We start from the raw sequence: 18,091 nt of genomic DNA on the forward strand, positions 1-18,091 counted from the left end.
GTCACACTTCTCGTCGGCAACTGACCGACAACCCATGGGGACTATGAGGAAGAGAGTCACTTCGCTCGCTTGGGTGTGAGAGGAAGAAATAGAATACCAAGTGTTGTGGGTTGGTTTTTGTATAAGTTAAATCACTCTCTGGGATTGCGATTGTTAAGTCGCATTTTTCAAAATTGATTTATTTAGTTGCAAAACAAGGCTGTGGGATTTAGTTAACTAATCGCTTTCCCATACAACGATTTGTTAATCACTTTCACCAATTAGTTAAAGATGGAACTTAGATGATTAGAAGAATAATAGTCGCTGTATGAGAAAACGACTTTCCTATAGTACTAGTTTAGAAAATAATTTGAACAATAATCTAATTTGGGAAATAACATTTCCTGCAGCAGTATTTTGGTCAAAAACTCATGCAAAGTTAGAATATTAAAAGATATAACACCCAACCCCAAGAAAAGCAAAATTTGTGAAGAAGTTGAACCAATAATTACATTTTATTTGCACAAGAATTATTAATAAGGACAAACATTTTTTTTAATAAAGACGAACTCATCCAATGCATGTGTTGTTCTGCTTCTCTACAATTCTGGACAGCCGAAACAGAAACTTACAAGCATGCTTATGGCAAACAAATTGAGGAAGCTTAATTGTGATCATCTTTGACAAAACCAACAAAAATGGCCAGAACCACCAAAAAAATTACCCCTACACACCACAACAAGAATTTACAGACAAAGCCAGTCCAAAATTAAAATCTAAATTACACTATAATGTAAACATGATTCAACATTTCAGAAAAAAATAAAAATAAAACCTAAACGAGGAGCAGAAGACCGAGGAGCAACCGGCAAAGGCAACTAGTGTGGACCCAACCCCACTAGGTGAGACCACAAAAGCACAAGCAACCCTAGAGTGGAGATAGAGGAGGACGAGAGCATAATCAAAAAGATTAGGGAGTAGAGGAGGATTTTCCACCAGATCGAAGTAGGAGTATGAAGAAGTACCAGGAATATAAACAACAAGAGAATGAAGCAAAAATGACTAAATGGCCCCACTCTTATACTGAGTAAATTGCTGAACTGGTAAACAATTTAGTGAAAGATGCTGATCCGGAAAGCAGTTTACCAGAATCTGGTTCATCAATCTGAACAAAACTCATCCAGCTGCGGCTCAATTTAATTGTTCTTTTGCTTCAGTTCAGTTCATCAATCTAAAAATTTGCCAGTTAGCACTCTACAAACAAGTAACCTAAATTGTTCCCAATAAATTCTACCTCCAGTGAAGACTAACATAATGATATTGGTTTATCACAAACAGGAGCCATCTCTATTTGCTGATTACATTACCATGCCATGCCCACAAGAGTCCAGGTACTAAGTATGAACAACAATCTAGTATTTATTCTTTATAAAACTGTTATGTTTACAGTAGCCTACATAGATTACTTCTGTAATCTGCAAGAGCACCACCGATCATGTTATTAGTTATTTTTAGCACCAGTTGAAGAAGTGTAGTAAGACTCTCCATTCATGGGTATTGGCACCCCTGATTCTGCAGTCAGAACTTTGTAGGCATTTTGGATTCTTCTAGTCACGGGACCAACTTCTCCATTGCCGATCAGGCGTCCATCAATCATTACAACCTGTACAACGCAAAGCAGGATAACTATGTTTTAGTAGGGGTGAATATTGATGGGAAATTATTCCTCACCTGGCTTCAATATATAAATTTTACTAGATATGGACATTTTACTGGTCCATCAAAGTTCTGATTCGTATTTTTATCCAGCTAGTATTATTTGGATAATGATATAGTTAAAAAAAATTCATCCGAATCTATATCAGATCAGATATTTGTCAATTGTCAGTTTCCAACCATGGGCATCGGGATATGGTTGACTCCTTTCCACTGTTGATAGGTTATCTTTTTTGCCTTTTCATTCTCTTATCATGCTTGGTTTGGACAAAAGAAAATGATGTATGAACAACCATGTGCATTCAACATAATTAAAAAGTACAAAGACAAGAGTGAGATCAGAAATGAATAGATCTATTTTGTACCTTTCAAGTTAATTCCTTTTCTATTTTTAATATGCTAGGGAGTTAACTAATACCACATTTATCTATGTATGCAGGAATAAAATCTGTATAAACAGTTAATATTGAACATTGATTTTAAGGCACTACAATTTGTAGAGGACTCACTGGTGTAAGCTCACCCATTGTTCCAGTTGTCCACACCTGCATATGAATATGCACATCATCAGGGAGATTGCAGCATGCAAATACTCACTAATATCTATGTTAGAAAGTACTCAGATAAGACAGGGATAGTAATTGCTTTAACACAACTTTACACTAGATAGAGATCAATGGAGGAAAAGGATCCATACAAGTAACACCAAATAGTTGACTACAGCTATGGTGTTGTCACAGATTAATTGTCTTGTACCGGAAATACATAGATTTGGAGGTTAGCCATCACATTCTTAACAATTAGTATTGCTACCATGCTTAGTTTCTATAAGGATTTCAGCTATTGTCCTTTGTCACACACCCCTTACTGCTGATACTCCATTTACTATAGTGTTAGTAGTGGAACTGTGACGTCCTTCAGCCCACCAAGGTTGTCACTAGTACGTCAGTCATGTATTAAAAATTATTACTCCATCTAATGTAATTCAGGTGAGCTTTGGAGGATAGCTCCAATGGACATAATAGTGTTACTTTTCATAATGCATGTGTTCTGCAAGAATTTATACATAGCTAGCTATAGGATAGCCTTACATACCAGCAACATTACCATCACAGGATTGTACCGCTTTGATGCTATGGCTGGGGCATTTGTCATGCCAACGGATAGCATTCTGAAGCTAAACTGGCGTCTCTATGGAACTTTTGATATCCTTTCTATGTAGATTCATGAAAATAAATTGAGTAGATGGTTTTACAAAAAAGAAAAAAAAAGAAAAATCTATATTATTGCATGCTATTCCATTCATTAAGACTGTCTTCTGCCTACAGGCTACTCATCACAGAGATTCAGTCTATCCTAATTACCCAAAACTATAAATCAATTCTACCTCATGCACTGGGACGCATTGTCTTTAGAAACTTTTCCAAATTGATGTAAAAATAGGAGTAATTCGATCCTACAATTTCACCCTAAATTTAGAGAATTTTTTTTTTTCAAATTTTAGGTAAAAGGGGCATCCAATGAATGCTATTGTGGATCTAGGATGTTGGGGATGGAAAGAACAAACTGGATAAAAATTTTCTTTCACTAATTTGACCCAAAATTCACTACAACTTTCAAGGAACATGTACAAGATGACCAACTAAAGAGTAGACATAAAAGATATACTCTTCTAAATTTACAATTTCACATGCCAAGACTATTATTTTATATTTGTTCTGATCGCTAGTAAAAACTAGAAAAGTTGCGCATAGCCCAAATAGTTGGTATCTCCATCCAGCTTGAAGATCCAGCTAAAGTGGCCAACCTTCTTCGTCTATGCAAGGAGAAAGGAAAGTTGAAGGATTAAACTTTCCTGTTTTGGGTTCAATTTTTTGGGGTTTTTTAATGAAAATTGCATTTTAAAATGTAAGGCGCCTTGGCTCTTCTGTTAAGCATAGGCATGTGCGTGAGCCAGTTACTTCTAGCGGATCTGATGTCATCTGCATCTAGGAGTCCAAAATCACTAATCCCAGCCTAAAGACTATTAGGGCCCTTCTATCGACTCTTGGGCCTAGATCAATGCCATTGATGCATCGAGTGGGATCATCATGGGCTGAAACTCCTCTAAATCTGGCATGAGATATCTAGCATCTTCTCTCTGTCTACCTCTCTAGAATTGCACCATTGGCAGTTCCCTTTTCTTAATCAATGTTTATGGCCCATGGCCTCTAACCAAAAAGTAGTCTTATTGGTTAGAGCTATCCTATTCTATTTCATCCTTTGACAACAACTATTGCATTTCTGGGAACTTCAATGCTATTAGGTACCTCTAGGAACATTCCAACAGCTTGGCCAATGTGACCGACCTTGCCTCCTTTACAGACTTCATTCAGGCTAATGACCTCACCGATTGCCCCTTGAAAGGGAAAACTTCACCCGGCACAACCACCAATCAATAGCCACTCTTTCCAAGCTTGACAAAGCTTTGATTTCTAAGGCTTAGGTCCTCTCTTCCCCAATTCCTATTGTGAGGCCTCGGCTTGCCTAATCTTTGACCATGTGCAAATCTTCCTTACATTGCCGTGTCCTGAAGATCTCCTAAGGTCTTTCACTTTAAGAAGGTTTGGCTACAACACTAGGGCTTCTCCAAGTTCATCCTTGTGTGGTGGTTTCAGGCTTTGTCCGCATCAAATGCTACAACATAGTTTCTGCTCAAGCACAGGTTCATTTGTGCAAAAATCAAGAGCTGGTGCATATTTGACTTTCACGACATCCAAAAAATTAAAGTTAACCTCTTAGCTAGCATCCTTGCCCTTGACTAGCTGGAGGATCTCTCTCCCCTCTCTCCTGCAGACCGTTAAAGGTCTTCTCACATCCAATCGCTCAACTAGATTTTGCTTTAGGCTGAGATCTTGTGGAGATAGCACTCCCGTTGTTAGGACCAGGAAAAAAAAAATGGGTTGAGAGAGGAGGGTGCACGTGCTCTGCACGTGCAGCCCCTCCCCTCTCCCTCTCCGGTGCGCAGCGGGAAAGAAGGGATTTCATCTAATCCAAATCGGATTAGATTTGATCCTCATCTAAATTATAAATTAAACCCTAATCTCTCTCTCTCTCTCTGCTTAATGCTTAATAATCTCAGCCCTCTCCTCTCTCTTTTCTTCCTCCTTCACCGACGGAGTCACGCCGTGGAATCGGCCTGCCGGAGCATCGTCGGAGCCAGCGGAGACCACCACGCGACTCCCCCGTAAGCCCTCTCTAACCCCTCAAAGTTAATTTAAGAATAATAGGGTTTAGTGAAAATAACTAATTTGGGGGTTTTCGGCCTCGTCGGCAAATCTGGCCGGCCGGCGGCTTCGAGTCGCAGCCGCTACCTCTAGAAGCGCCTTGCCGTTGGCCTCGTGCCGTGGGCAGTCACCGTTGGAGCCCTCGTGGCTCCGGTCGCCGTCGGTCATGGGATCGACTATTATCATTAATTTCTAAGCCTTCTAAATGATCAATTGATTAGTTGATTTGATAATGACTGATGAAAATAGAATTTTTTTTTTAAAAAAATAGCTCAACATGGCACAATGACTGGCACGGGGCTGTGCCGAATGGCACATAGCCGTGCCAACTCAGCACGGCTCGGCACGGGGGTGTGCCAATGGCACACCCTGTGCCAAGTGCCGTGTCATTACTAGCACGGCTATCCATGCTTCTAGGTAACAATTATAACTTAAAAAAGTTGATGCTTTTCTGGACAAAAATTTAAGAAATTATACCTTACTTTGACCTAAGTTAACAGGGGAAAAACCTAATGATCTAACACTCAGTTACTTTATTGTGATTATCAGAATGATGAGTTAAAGATGGACTAATATAATCCTAGTCCTTCAAAACCCTGATAAGAGTGAGCTCGCATAGTTAAGGGCTGGAATCTTTCTCCTTATCTGGGCAGCCTATCAAGGAAACATCACACTGAAACTTGTTAACCAAAGCCAGAAAATAAAAGCAATCTAAGTGTTCCAGGTGGATGAGAGAGAAGATAATAAAAGGACAACTTACCATTCTCCTGTGTTTGAGGGAACAGAATAAACCTAAAAGATCAATCACTAAGCAAAATAGTTGTACAAATTCACCTTTTCTTCACTATTTCCTATTGTATATTATTATCTGCTGATATTTAAAGCCTCAGTTGTTCCTGTTCATCTCATCAAAATTTAATTTTTATTTCCACGGCAGACAACAGGATTGATGATTGACTTTCACAGAAATAATTAACTACATCGGAAATTTGACAAGAAAAAGAATAACAGGAAATATATTGTGGATCTTACATTTGGTGAATTACGACGTGTGGTAGCAGTAGCCAATTTTATACCGCCTGAGTTGTCATAAACCGGCGGTTTCCACTCAGCAAGCACTGTATTGTTGAAAGAAAGTTCATTGGACTCAGCTGTTATATATATATGGATGTTCCAAGGCCCGTTGAGATGAGCAAGACTTTCAAAATTGTTAAAGCTCTTAGATTAAACAAGATGAGAAAGGAAAAATATGAGCAGTACATGCGAAATTTATTATCATATGGTAGGGGAAAGATTGGAAACAGACAGGAAAACTTCCAATCCAGCCACTTTACCATCAAATGAAGAACCCATGTTCTCAGCTTAGAGATAGAAAGAGAGCAGTAAGAATTAGACTAGGATCTCCAAAGATGTCTTTCATGTTTATTCCTCACCCAACAAGATAATAGTCCATAAACCTGAATCTGAGCCTTTATCTTCATGTTTATGGCATCAATGTTCTTGATTTCTGAGTCACCTTTATTGGTTCTAGCAACAGTAAAAACTTCAGCAGAATCCAGCAGAGATGCAATTTCATAACAGTGCTGACTCAATGAAGCAACGGAGGAAGAATTCTTTTTTTTATTTGATAGAGCAAGACTGACAGCAGTAGGAAGATGCAGAAGGCTGTAGTGCAAGAGAAGGCAGCCAAAAGGGAAGAACAGAGGGAGTACAGAAGAGTAGTATGCTATAGAAAAGATAGAAGTGTGGAGAGCTAGGAGGAAACACGAATACTTCAAAACTCAAGTTGTATCATATTGGACACTATCGAATACAATACTTGTCAGATGCTTTACAGATACATGTCGGATAGTCGGATACTTCCTTTATGTATCTGATTTTTTCTAAATAAAAATAGAAAAGTGGATACTCTCGGATACTTTCAGTATACTTATATATCTTTGTAAGTCCAAAGGAAAGTCAAATTGGATGTTTTCTATTAGGTCAAGAAGGTTCTCTTTGCAGCAAAACTTATCCTAGATCTTATTTTATGTGCACTACGAATTTTAAGGGAAAAAATATTCGGAATTCATGCCACAGATGTTAAATCAACTCATGCTTTTTAAATCAATGTTCTTTGCTCTTAATCCAAGTATTCAATAATTTATTATAAATGATTATCTTTGTCAATGAATAAGTTAAAGGAGCTTAGCCACTATCAGAAGTTATAATAATACAATCTTAATTATGATACGATTCGGACTTCACCGACGTCGTCTCGAGCATGGATTCACTTTAGGAGTGTTTTTATTTCATGTTTTAGTGTTTAATTTCCATTAAAATAAGTTTTCTGTAAGTCACGTTCGAACGCGAGTGGAGTGAATTCGAACACGGTTTGTGAACGGGGTTGTGAACGTGGTGAAGAGAATGCACTGTGCGTTCGAACGCACTGTGAACGCCTGCATCGCGTTCGCAAATACCGACAGGCGCGTTCGATTGCGCGTTCGAACGCCTGCATCGCGTTCGCAAATCCAGAAGAGCGAACTCGATGCGTTCGAACGCGGTCGGGCGAGTTCGAACGCGGTCGGCGAAAATTGTGTTTTAGGGTTAATTTGAGTTGTTGGTTAGCCTATAAAAGGATGTGTATGGCAACCAAATTTATTATTGATTATTGAGATTGAGTTTTGCCTTGCCTCCTTCGTCTTCTTCGCTCCCGTTCTCTCAATCCCCGGCGACGCCGCTTCTAACCTCCCTCGTCCGGCTAATCACCCTAGTCCCTTAGGGGTGGCCCTCTTCTCCCCCTTCGTCCAATCTATCCCACACTTGCCCTAATCCTTCCATCAACCACAACCCTTCCACCATCACTTTTCACCGGTGCCACCACATTAACGCCGGTCCTCCACCAACCATCATTACCTAGGATCTCGTGCCTCCATCCACGAATCCAAAATAGAGCATCCTGATGTTCATCAACTAATCGGACGGTATCTCGAGATCCACAACTCCGATTCGCCTGAAACTTGATTTGTTGGAAAGCTCTTTTCTAGGGCGACAACATATCAAAATTGCACATCGATCCAACGGCGGAATATTTTGGGATCTTATTTCAAAGTTCCGTGCCAGATCTAGTCCAGATCAAGAATTGGAAGAGATCGACCTTTTACCAAAAAGGCGTGATTGTAACAAGCTGGTATTAGAGCTCCATAGCCAGAGGCGTGATCGTACCAAGCTGGTATCAGAGCCACCGTTCCTCGGACAAGCGCTTCCAATGACGACAACCAGATCCATGGCTGCACGGCGAGATGATGAAGAAGAGATTCTCCCAATAGAGGAGGGAGAAACGATTGCAGGGACTTCCACCCGTGGAACCGCCCGATCTAATCAGAATACGGAAGAACCTAGCGTTCAAGCCGTGTTGGGGTCTCTTTAAGAGCAAATGGCCATCAACAACCAGATGATGATGGAGATGATGCGGGAACTACGGGTGACAAGGGAAGCAATGGCGAACGGGAAAGCACCATCGACCCCACGACGCGAGTCCACCCCCTTGAACCCACCGCCACCGGTTCAGCCTTTGCAACCACAAGAGCCGCTGCTACCACCACCCTATGGGCAGAGGCAAGCAAGGATGGTTACACCAGGTCCAGTTGCAGGTGAACCCATCCGACAGGTGAACCACTATGGAGACCGCCTTGGAGATCAAGATCCGTGGGCGGGTCAATACGATCCGGAACCACAACAAGTTAATCAAAATCGAAGGAGGGATCATCAACCCTTCATGGTGCATCCTCCCCCGGTTAGACAAGGACATGAGACGGAACGAGACAATGGCATCCGTGGACAAGTCGTGCGTCTCGAATTCCCCAAGTTCAAAGGTGGCGACCCGATCGATTGGTTGTATAGGGCGGAGCAATTCTTTGCATACCAAGGAACGGCGAAAGAGTACAAGGTGACGCTTGCGAGCTTCCACCTTGAGGATACGGCGCTTCATTGGTTTCGAGCAGCCAATGCCACTGAGGCTATCGAAACTTGGGCTGAATTTTGCGCCGATATCACACGGCGATTTGGAGCATCGGGATATGAAGACTTTGATGCTCTCCTCTCAAAGACGGTGCAAAAGACCACGGTTGGGTCATACCAAGAAGAATTTGAGAGGATTAGTAGCCGATGTCATCTACCATGGACGGATCAGCAACTTCGCAAAGACCTTCATCTCCGGGCTGCGGGGTGACATACAAGCCGATGTGAGGGCTTTAAGGCCTAGAACCTTAAAGGAGGCCTTCGAAGATGCGGTGCTTATGGAAGACAAACATAGGGCCATGAAGATACACTTGAAACAAAGTTGGATGAGCCAAGGAAGCCGCAATCAAGCTCAACCAAACATAGCGGCGGGAAATACTATCGGAGTACCAAGGGTTGCTGCTATAATGGTACCTCCTCGAGCACCCTTGAAGCCATCCCAAGATGTGAAGTATGCACCTAGAGGTCCGGGACGAGCACTCACACCAGCCCAAGTAGAAGAAAGAAGAGCCAAGGGCCTATGCTTCCGTTGTGATGAGAAGTTTGTACACGGGCATCGCTGCGCTAAACCGATGGGATCGGTGATGCTAATCGATGGATTGGAGGAAGCTGAGAACGAGTTTGCAGCTGAAGGTGCAGATGTGGCTGGACATCAAGGAGAAGAAACTGAGGAGCAACCCGTGGAGGACATGATAGCCGAAATCTCCCTCCACGCCTATTCGGGGACAGCTACGCCAAAAACCTTGCGGGTAAACGGGGTAGTTAAGAAAACCACAGTGAGAATCTTGATTGACACCGGGTCCACCCACAACTTCATTAACAAGAGGCTCCTTAGGAAGATTGGGCTCGAGTCGGAACCCATGGAAGGGTTCGATGTGACGATCGGAGATGGCACCACATTGCGAGCAGATTTTATTTGTGGAGGTGTGGAATTGAAGGTGCAAGGCCAAACTTTCACATTGGACCTTTATCCGTTGGCCTTGCGAGGTGCCGACATTGTTTTGGGGACTCAATGGCTTCAAAGCTTGGGGCCCGTAACATTTGATTTCTCAAACCTCACACTGACATTTCGGAGGAATGGAATAAGGATGCTGCTGGATGGAAATCAACCGCGGCAAGGGCCGACATTGCAACCACTTGTGGGTTTCCCTTGTGCAGGGGACCGAGCTCTACTATTGCAAATGGCTGTCGCTAAACCTAACTCGAAAATCCGGATCCACCAACTGTATCTAACTCGACCTCCCGAGCGCAATCGGATGCACCAGATTTCTATTGCTGAACTGACATTGAGTCAAGTGGTTCCACCACCCGACACCAAGTGGACTCAATGTAGATGGACCCGAATTCCACCTTGGGTTAGTTGGAGTACAAGTATCCAAGCTCGACTGAGAATGAACCCCTTTGAGGCGGTTATGGTCGCACTACCCCTATCTTGCGTGCCTACGAAAGACTCGCGGCGACGGATAGGATCGAGCTTGACCCAAGTGGAACTTGCTGATCGAGAATCGAGCGGCTGATGCCCTTTTGCGCCAACCGGACACAAGTGAGCTTGCCTCTCTTTCAGCACCAGCATTTCCTATATCTTCAGATATATGGGGAACCAATGTAGAAGATCATACCATGGAGGAACTTAAGTCAGAGTTCAAAGTTTCTGCGGTCTTCTGCTTAGGGTCGGGTCCACCTTCTTCTATATGTTGATGATATGATTATCACCGGAGATGACTCGGCCAGTATCCGCTCTCTTCAGCAGCATCTTCAATTAGTTTGAGATGAAGGACCTCAGTCCTCTTCGGTACTTTCTAGGTATCGAAATTGCTCAATCATCTCATGGTCTTTTACTGTCCCAACAGAAGTATATTACAGACATTCTCAGTCATGCTACTATCACTGACATTTGTCCCGCTGCTACCCCAGTCGAGCTTCATGTAAAGCTTTAGCCCGATGACGGTTAGCTTCTTCCAGATCCGACTGAGAGGAACAAAGTCATTTGGATCGACGGGTTGTTTTGTGAGTCAGTCTTGTAACTGCTACTATTCTAGTGATTGGTTTTGATTCGAGTTTGGATCCGTGGTTTTTTCCCGTTTGGGTTTTTCCACGTTAAAATCTTGGTGTTCATCTCTACTTTCGTTTTTAATATTTCTTCCGACTTTTGCTTAAGCGAACGAGCGAGATTATTGCCTAGTGTTTAGATACATACGTGTGTCTAGGGGTTTTTTCAGTGTTGTATACTTGTATGTATCTTTTGGGGTTTTATTTTGTTATTAGCCTCAAATGCAAGTTTGTTATTATGCAACTGTACAGGGCTGGGTTTACATATATATATGGTTTACAATTTTTATATATAGTAATTGATTTCACTGAGTGATATTTTATACTTTCTTGGTTCTCCTTGCTGTTGTTTATGTGCAATTTCTTTGTTCACAATAGTTATATTAGATGATAGAAGCTTTCATGGAACAGAACCTTTGCTGAGATGTTGAGGAACCTATCATATGTGTTTCAGTTAAATGTCAAGCAATGAAAATATCCTAATCAAATTGTTTTTTTTTAGATTAAGCTTAATCGGAGTAGAAATTTGTGAAATGTTGTTCAATAATAGTTGCACGAGGAAGAACCCTTAATATCTCTTTAGATTTGGAAAGAAATTGCATCACAAGTTTTGTGATTTCTCGTGTTGTCAGTCAGTCTCAAAACTGCAGAAGCTGTGTTGTATGCTATACTTTTTCTTACCACAAGTGTCATAACTGTTGGGTAAATGAGGCGCAACTTAGAAAAGGAAATAAAGGCTTCCGTGGGAGCTGGACTTAAAAGGAAATAAAGGCTTCTTTCCTTCCTTCAGCAGTTAATTACACTTATGGATCAATAGGGGACCCAATCTCCCCTTGTTCATCATTTGTGTGGAGGAGCTTACAGCAGCCATTAATAGAGCAGTCAACAACAAGGTGCTTGACCCTTTGAGAATATCCAAGAATGGCCCCCCGGTGTCTCACTTAATCTTCGCCAATGACACAATCATCTTTGCCAAGGCCAATCAGCGATTCTGCAAGACCATCAGGAAAATAATTATTCCTGATGGTCAAGCTCCTCTGTGTATGCTTTATACTCCTCAACTATCTTGGTGAATGCATCCCTCCGAATAATGTCATGAAAAAACACATGCTGTTGGAACTTGAAACCTTTACCAGTAAGAACAAGATTTATTCCTCCTTTAGTGTATGCGCTTTATACTCCTCAACTGTCTTGGTGAATGTATCCCTCAGAATAATGTCATGAAAAAACACATGCTGTTGGAACTTGAAACCTTTACCAGTAAGAACGTCATGGAAAAGCATGAAGTAAATCTCCACAAAGCATAGTAAAAGTTATGAAATGAATAAACAATCCTCGTGGGTCACACATCCTAAACAAAGAGTCAAGAAAACTAGTACCATTAGTTCAAAATAATGTCTTTTCTGCATTTTTACTTTATTACAGAAAGAAAACAGAAGACTGTACTTCAAAATGACAAAATCTTAAGAATTAACTTCAAAAAGGTTAATGTCCTTAATGCTAATTTATTAATAATATGACTGCAAGAATGCACATAAAACATAAACAAAGTACAACCGGAATTCTACCAAGCACAAAAGACATTATAAACCAATTTCACAGCCTTTTTCATCAAATACAAAGAAAAGTTAAGTTCCTTGCCCGAAAAAAGACATGCATATCAACAGATCCAATTAAACTACAAAAGAATATTCCAGTCATAAAGATTATTCCTTATTCCGGAAATATGCAGTAAGACTGGATATATTTCATCAAATTCAATACTAATATAATTTTATTCACAGTTCTACCTTCCATGTTTTTCTTGGTGGAAGTTTTTTCACAGATACAAAGATCCTTTCTATTGGCTTCACTACTTTGTGTCATATATATTATCATAGAACCAGCACAAATACAGTTATGGACCTATGATAGCATCAATGGTGATTGTAGTACATAAATGACCTTGAAGATCTAATGACAACTAAATGGTGTACGATCTAAAGTAGCATCGCATTAGCATCTCACACTACTTCAAACTATACATAAATTCAGCATTACCTCCAAGAATAATAGCTGTACCCTCTGATTTTGCATTTAGGACCTAGAAGGATAACAATAGCATCAGACTTTAAACTATCAACATTTGCAGATGTCATTACTCCTACACTAGACTTTCCTCTGAGTTCATTCTTTTCTTTTGGACAAGTCAAACTTGCTTCTATTGATCATTTTGCCTATAATGCAATGAACAGAACTTGCTTTGTCTCTGTTTCTATATAAGGAAACAACATTAGTAAGATCAGGAAACCAATGTGAAGGGCACGGACAGTTGCTAAAAACAGTTAAGTCTAATGCTGCATTGTAGAATCAAATTTAAATAAAACATGTCGTGTTGGGAGGTGGATACATGCTAGAAGGTAAGGCATTTGCTAATAAGTATAGATAAACAACAGTTATCCAGTTAGTAATGCTCACAATTAAAAAGAAGCTAGTATCGAGTTATTTATTCCATGGAGGGCATTTTGTCAAACACACCGAGGAAACCTCTTCTTCTTGAGCACGCTTGCGTGATCTGCTGCTCTTCTGGGCTTTTGGGCTCATCTTAATGAAACACAAAACCCATTGAGGCTGGGGAGAAGAAGAAGAAGAAGAAGACGAGGAGTCCACCACCGAGTTAGATATCTTCCTCTTCTTCTGCTGGTTACGAGAGCCGGCTGGTTCACACAGTTGATATTCATGCATGACGAACCCACTGCTGCAGTCGTATCCTGTGAGATGGAACGACAACATGCTCTTCTTCCACCACACGGTCTCGCCGGAGTCGAGGACGGCCGTCTCCTCCTTGCTGGTGGAATCCTTCTTCCACCTCCCACTCTCCATCGTCCGATTCGTCCGCGACGAGCCCAATTGTTTCCGCTCGGAGACGAAGTAGGCCTCCTCGTGTCCGGCAAGAAGCTCCCACGGAGGGATGGAGGAGACCTCGGCGACGGTGACGAAGTCGGAGGCCATCGGGTGGCCGGCGACCCACGGGCACAAGTAATCGACGATGAGCTCCTCCTCTGTGGGAATAAAGTGGGTACCGACAATGTCATCATCGTATTCTTCTCCTCTTCTTTGTTCCTCCATCTCCATCATCGATGATGCCTTCCCCACCCTATCGTTCTTGAAAACCTTGAAGAAGACCAAGTGGGAGAAGTTTCGGATTAAACTTCGTTAGGCAGCTGGTCGTTAATTATATAGGATTTGGGGAAAATTACGAAATTGAGGAGGGAAATATGGGATATCGTCCGACCGTTCGATCCAGAGATATTCTGACCGTTGTATGGTGAGGAAGGAGATTTGGAGAATCCGTCCGACCGTTGGTTGATGAGGTGGGAGATTTAGGGAATCGTCCGACCGAGGATGGGTGAGATAGATGAGAGGGACTTCTCCGGCGAATAGTGACTCTTTCCTATTTAATTCGTAGGGTCAATCCACGACAAAGATTAAGAAATCAATTTTTTCTTGGTTCGTGGAGCCATCCCACACAATAAATTATTAGGATTCGTTTTCAAGTATCATCACTAGAGGCATATATGGGAACATATGATCCACTAGTAGCAGATCAAATTTACCTTGTTGACCCAATCTATTATGCAATTGATTCAGCAGCATAACAACCCAATCCCCCCCCAAAAAAAAACTAATTACATGGCACGACGTGGCCGGCCTCGTGCCATGCAGTGGCAGTGGGGGGAGCGTGCCACGCCCCCCCTCCCCCCCGCATCGCCGCAGCCACCGCCAAGACCCCCCCTACCCCCACCGCCTTCCCTCTCTCTCTCTATCTCTCTCTCGGACACTCTCTCACTCTACTCTCTCTCTACTCTCTCGCACTCCTTCCTCTCCTCGTTGCCGACGTCGACCCACCACCACCTTCCCGAAGCCGCCGCCGCCGCCGGTGAGAAGCTCTTCCTCTCTCTCTCTCTCTCTCTCTCTCTCTCTCGCCCGAGCTCGGGCTTGTCGGAGCTGAGCCGCCGGCGAGAGGCCGGTGCCCTCCCCGCCGGTCCGGGTCCGCACTTCCCTCCCTCTTCTCTTCTCTTCTCTTCTTCTCTTCTCTTCTTCTCTTCTCTTCACTTCTGTTCTTCTTCTTCCTTCTTTCTTCTTCCTTTCTTCTTCTTCCTCAGCTGCTTCTTCTCTTCTTGTTTTTCTGCAACAGTGCTGGGCTCGGCCCAGCACTATAGCAGGCTAGTTCTGGACCAAGCCTAGCACTAGTACTAGTAATCCTTATTTTTTTATTTTTTTATTTATTTGTTTAGGTATTTCTGTTTTAATTAATACAAAGAAATTTAGACATTATTTATTTTAATAATAATATATATTCATCAATATGATTATTGTTAATTATAAATAATTAATGATAAATTAGGTTATAAACTATTACACATGAATATAGGTAATACTTATATTTATTTATTTACTTATATGTATATTAGATTAATAGATAGATTTGTAAATTATAATTATTAGATTTATATTCTAATATTCTTATGATATACATTTTAAGTAATTCTATTAATTTATTATATATTGTTATTTTGTAACAAATAAAATACTAGGCTTATGTATTTATTTATTATTTTATAAAGTAATCTCTAATTAATCAAGATATAATTATAGTTAGGTTTTCATCTATATTTATATTATTGTTTTTATCTGTAATTAAAAATCTAACTAGTTATAAAGATAAGTAGAAATTCTAGAACCTTCTAAATCATCATATATTACATGAACGGATTTTAATTAGATGAACGACTAACTTCATGCTACTTAAATATTTTCAGCCCCCGAACACCTTATGGGAGACTCCGTGGACCCTGACGTTGAGTTGATGTCTGGCTAACAGACGTGAGAGTTGTGTGGTTCGTGTCTTCTGATCAAAAGTGAGCAGTCTTATCCCCTAGATCCCTTTCTTAAATTAGGTTATATTATATATTATGTACATGCATGTTTTGGCCTCCAGCATGATCATATGACTTTATATAGAGATGATTTCAGTCGAGCATATATTTATCATGCATTTGATTAGGCTGATCTGGGATATGAATACATTGGTGATATATAGAGATGATTGGAGATGATTATACTGTTCTGATTTTATATCGAGATGATCTCTAGCATGAGTGTGCATGTGATAGACTAGCAGGAGTATGCATGTGTTAGATACATGGTTGGAGTTTGCATTACATCATTTTTCTCTTGATTCCTATTCCACCTAAATTCCTGTTATGCATTGACTTGCTATCATACTGGATATATGCATATAATCTGTCATTTAGAAGGAAAGCATGAAATGTGATTGATAGGATAGTTGATAGAAAGTGTGAGGATACCCAAGTGGGCACGAGAGTTAGGACGCGCTTGGTGGATGATTGATCGCTCGACATAGTCGCGATCCTGTTGGCCTTACGTCCGAGGTCGTTAGTCTATGTGCGCAGCAGACATTCAGACACATACCGTTCGCCAGGGCATATGTGGCGAGTTATCCTCATGAGATTTTTATCAGCTAGAAGGGTGCTCGGTCTGGATGGATGTTGATACTCTTAGTGAATGGCAGGGTATGGTTATATTTGAGATACTCCTTGCGGATGGCAGAGTATGCTCTGAGCCTTCGGGCATGATGTTGAGACCGGGTACCGAATATTGACTATACACAGTGGTCTAGTATGATGATATTATACCGAGATGTCGGTGATGATCGTAATGTTGAGAAATGCATATGATTTCATTATTATCTGACATACCTGATTATTGAGTGGTCAATATACATCATATATGATTGTATTTGATATCATAGCATTGTCATGATCGGCATGCATCATGTGTCATATTTGAGAGAGAGTTATGATAATCATATGACGTGGTGACCTGTTTATTCATTGTCGAGGATTATGTATTCTTATCAGTTATGACATGTTATCTATATTTCATTTATATAGTATTGAGAACATATTCATATACTCATTCATGATATGATGCTCTTTCTGATTCATATTATCCAGTACATGATTTACTCTCTGTTTGGCATCACTGATTCGGGGTAAGGTCTATTCACTGAGCCTTTTGCTCATGACTCACTTTATTTTCTTTTCTAACCTTCTTAGATATATGGTACGTGATAGCGACTTGAGAGATCCCGAGAAGATATTTTAGATTGATGAGGTGGGCTATAGGTGTGAGACGGTATAGGTGATAGTTTATATAGAAATTGAGTTGTACCAGTATTTAATATTGTACTCTTTTGTATTAGACAATGATTTGTATAATACAGGTCAAATCATAGCGTAGTCTTGTATTAGTTATTTTAGTTGTATCTTGATGGTTTGTTGTGGCCTGTGTGGGTCCTGCTAGATTAAGTAGTGGTCTAGTGTATATTATTGTGCATTTGAATATTCAGATGTTGACAGATTTATTTGGTTGATTAATATAATTTATTTGGTAGTGGATTATGTGAGTATGCATATGTTAGTAGGTATTATTTGATGATGTTATGATTATATGTGCACAGGAGTGTATCTGTACATGACGGGCCCTGCCCGACTTATCGCGTGCGCCGCGCGTGCCGTGTGGGCGCGTGGGCATGCACGTGCCCGTGCCGGCCGGGGGCGTTACAATAACCATAAAAGGCACCAGATCGGTATTGACGTATATAGGCATGTTCGTGAAGCTGGTGGATATGCATTACCTTAAAGTGGTCCAACAACTGGATCTCGCTCTTTAAAAGGAATATAAAGGCTTCTTTCCTTCCTTTTGCAGTTAATTACACTTATGGATCAATAGGGGATCCAATCTCCCCTTGTTCATCATTTGTGTGGACGTGGTTACAGCAGCCATTAACAGAGCGGTCAACAACAAGGAGCTTGACCCTTTGAGAATATCCAAGAATGGCCCCCCGGTGCCTCACTTAATCTTCGCCAATGACACAATCATCTTTGCCAAGGTCAATCGGCGATCCTGCAAGACCATCAGGAAAATAATTATAGGATAACCACAAAGAAGCAGGCCTGAAAGCGAACCCTTAAAAGTCAATGGTCCATTTCTCGAGAAGCACCCCTACTCCCTTA

The 18,091-nt window shown here is 41.1% G+C and overlaps 1 long non-coding RNA gene across 1 annotated transcript; it reads right to left on the minus strand.

The window, feature by feature from the left end:
* Window positions 1–11,771: 11,771 nt before the first annotated feature.
* LOC140790204 (uncharacterized) lies at window positions 11,772–14,488 on the minus strand. Its single transcript, XR_012109331.1, has 2 exons — window positions 13,467–14,488; window positions 11,772–12,360 (listed from the first exon to the last, which is right to left on the minus strand). It is a non-coding gene; the product is annotated as an uncharacterized lncRNA (long non-coding RNA).
* Between the last annotated feature and the right edge of the window lie 3,603 nt (window positions 14,489–18,091).

This window comes from Typha latifolia, chromosome 6 (genome assembly GCF_019914945.1).
Source record: "Typha latifolia isolate L0001 chromosome 6, TyphaL0001v2, whole genome shotgun sequence".
Classification (NCBI taxonomy): Eukaryota; Viridiplantae; Streptophyta; class Magnoliopsida; order Poales; family Typhaceae; genus Typha; species Typha latifolia.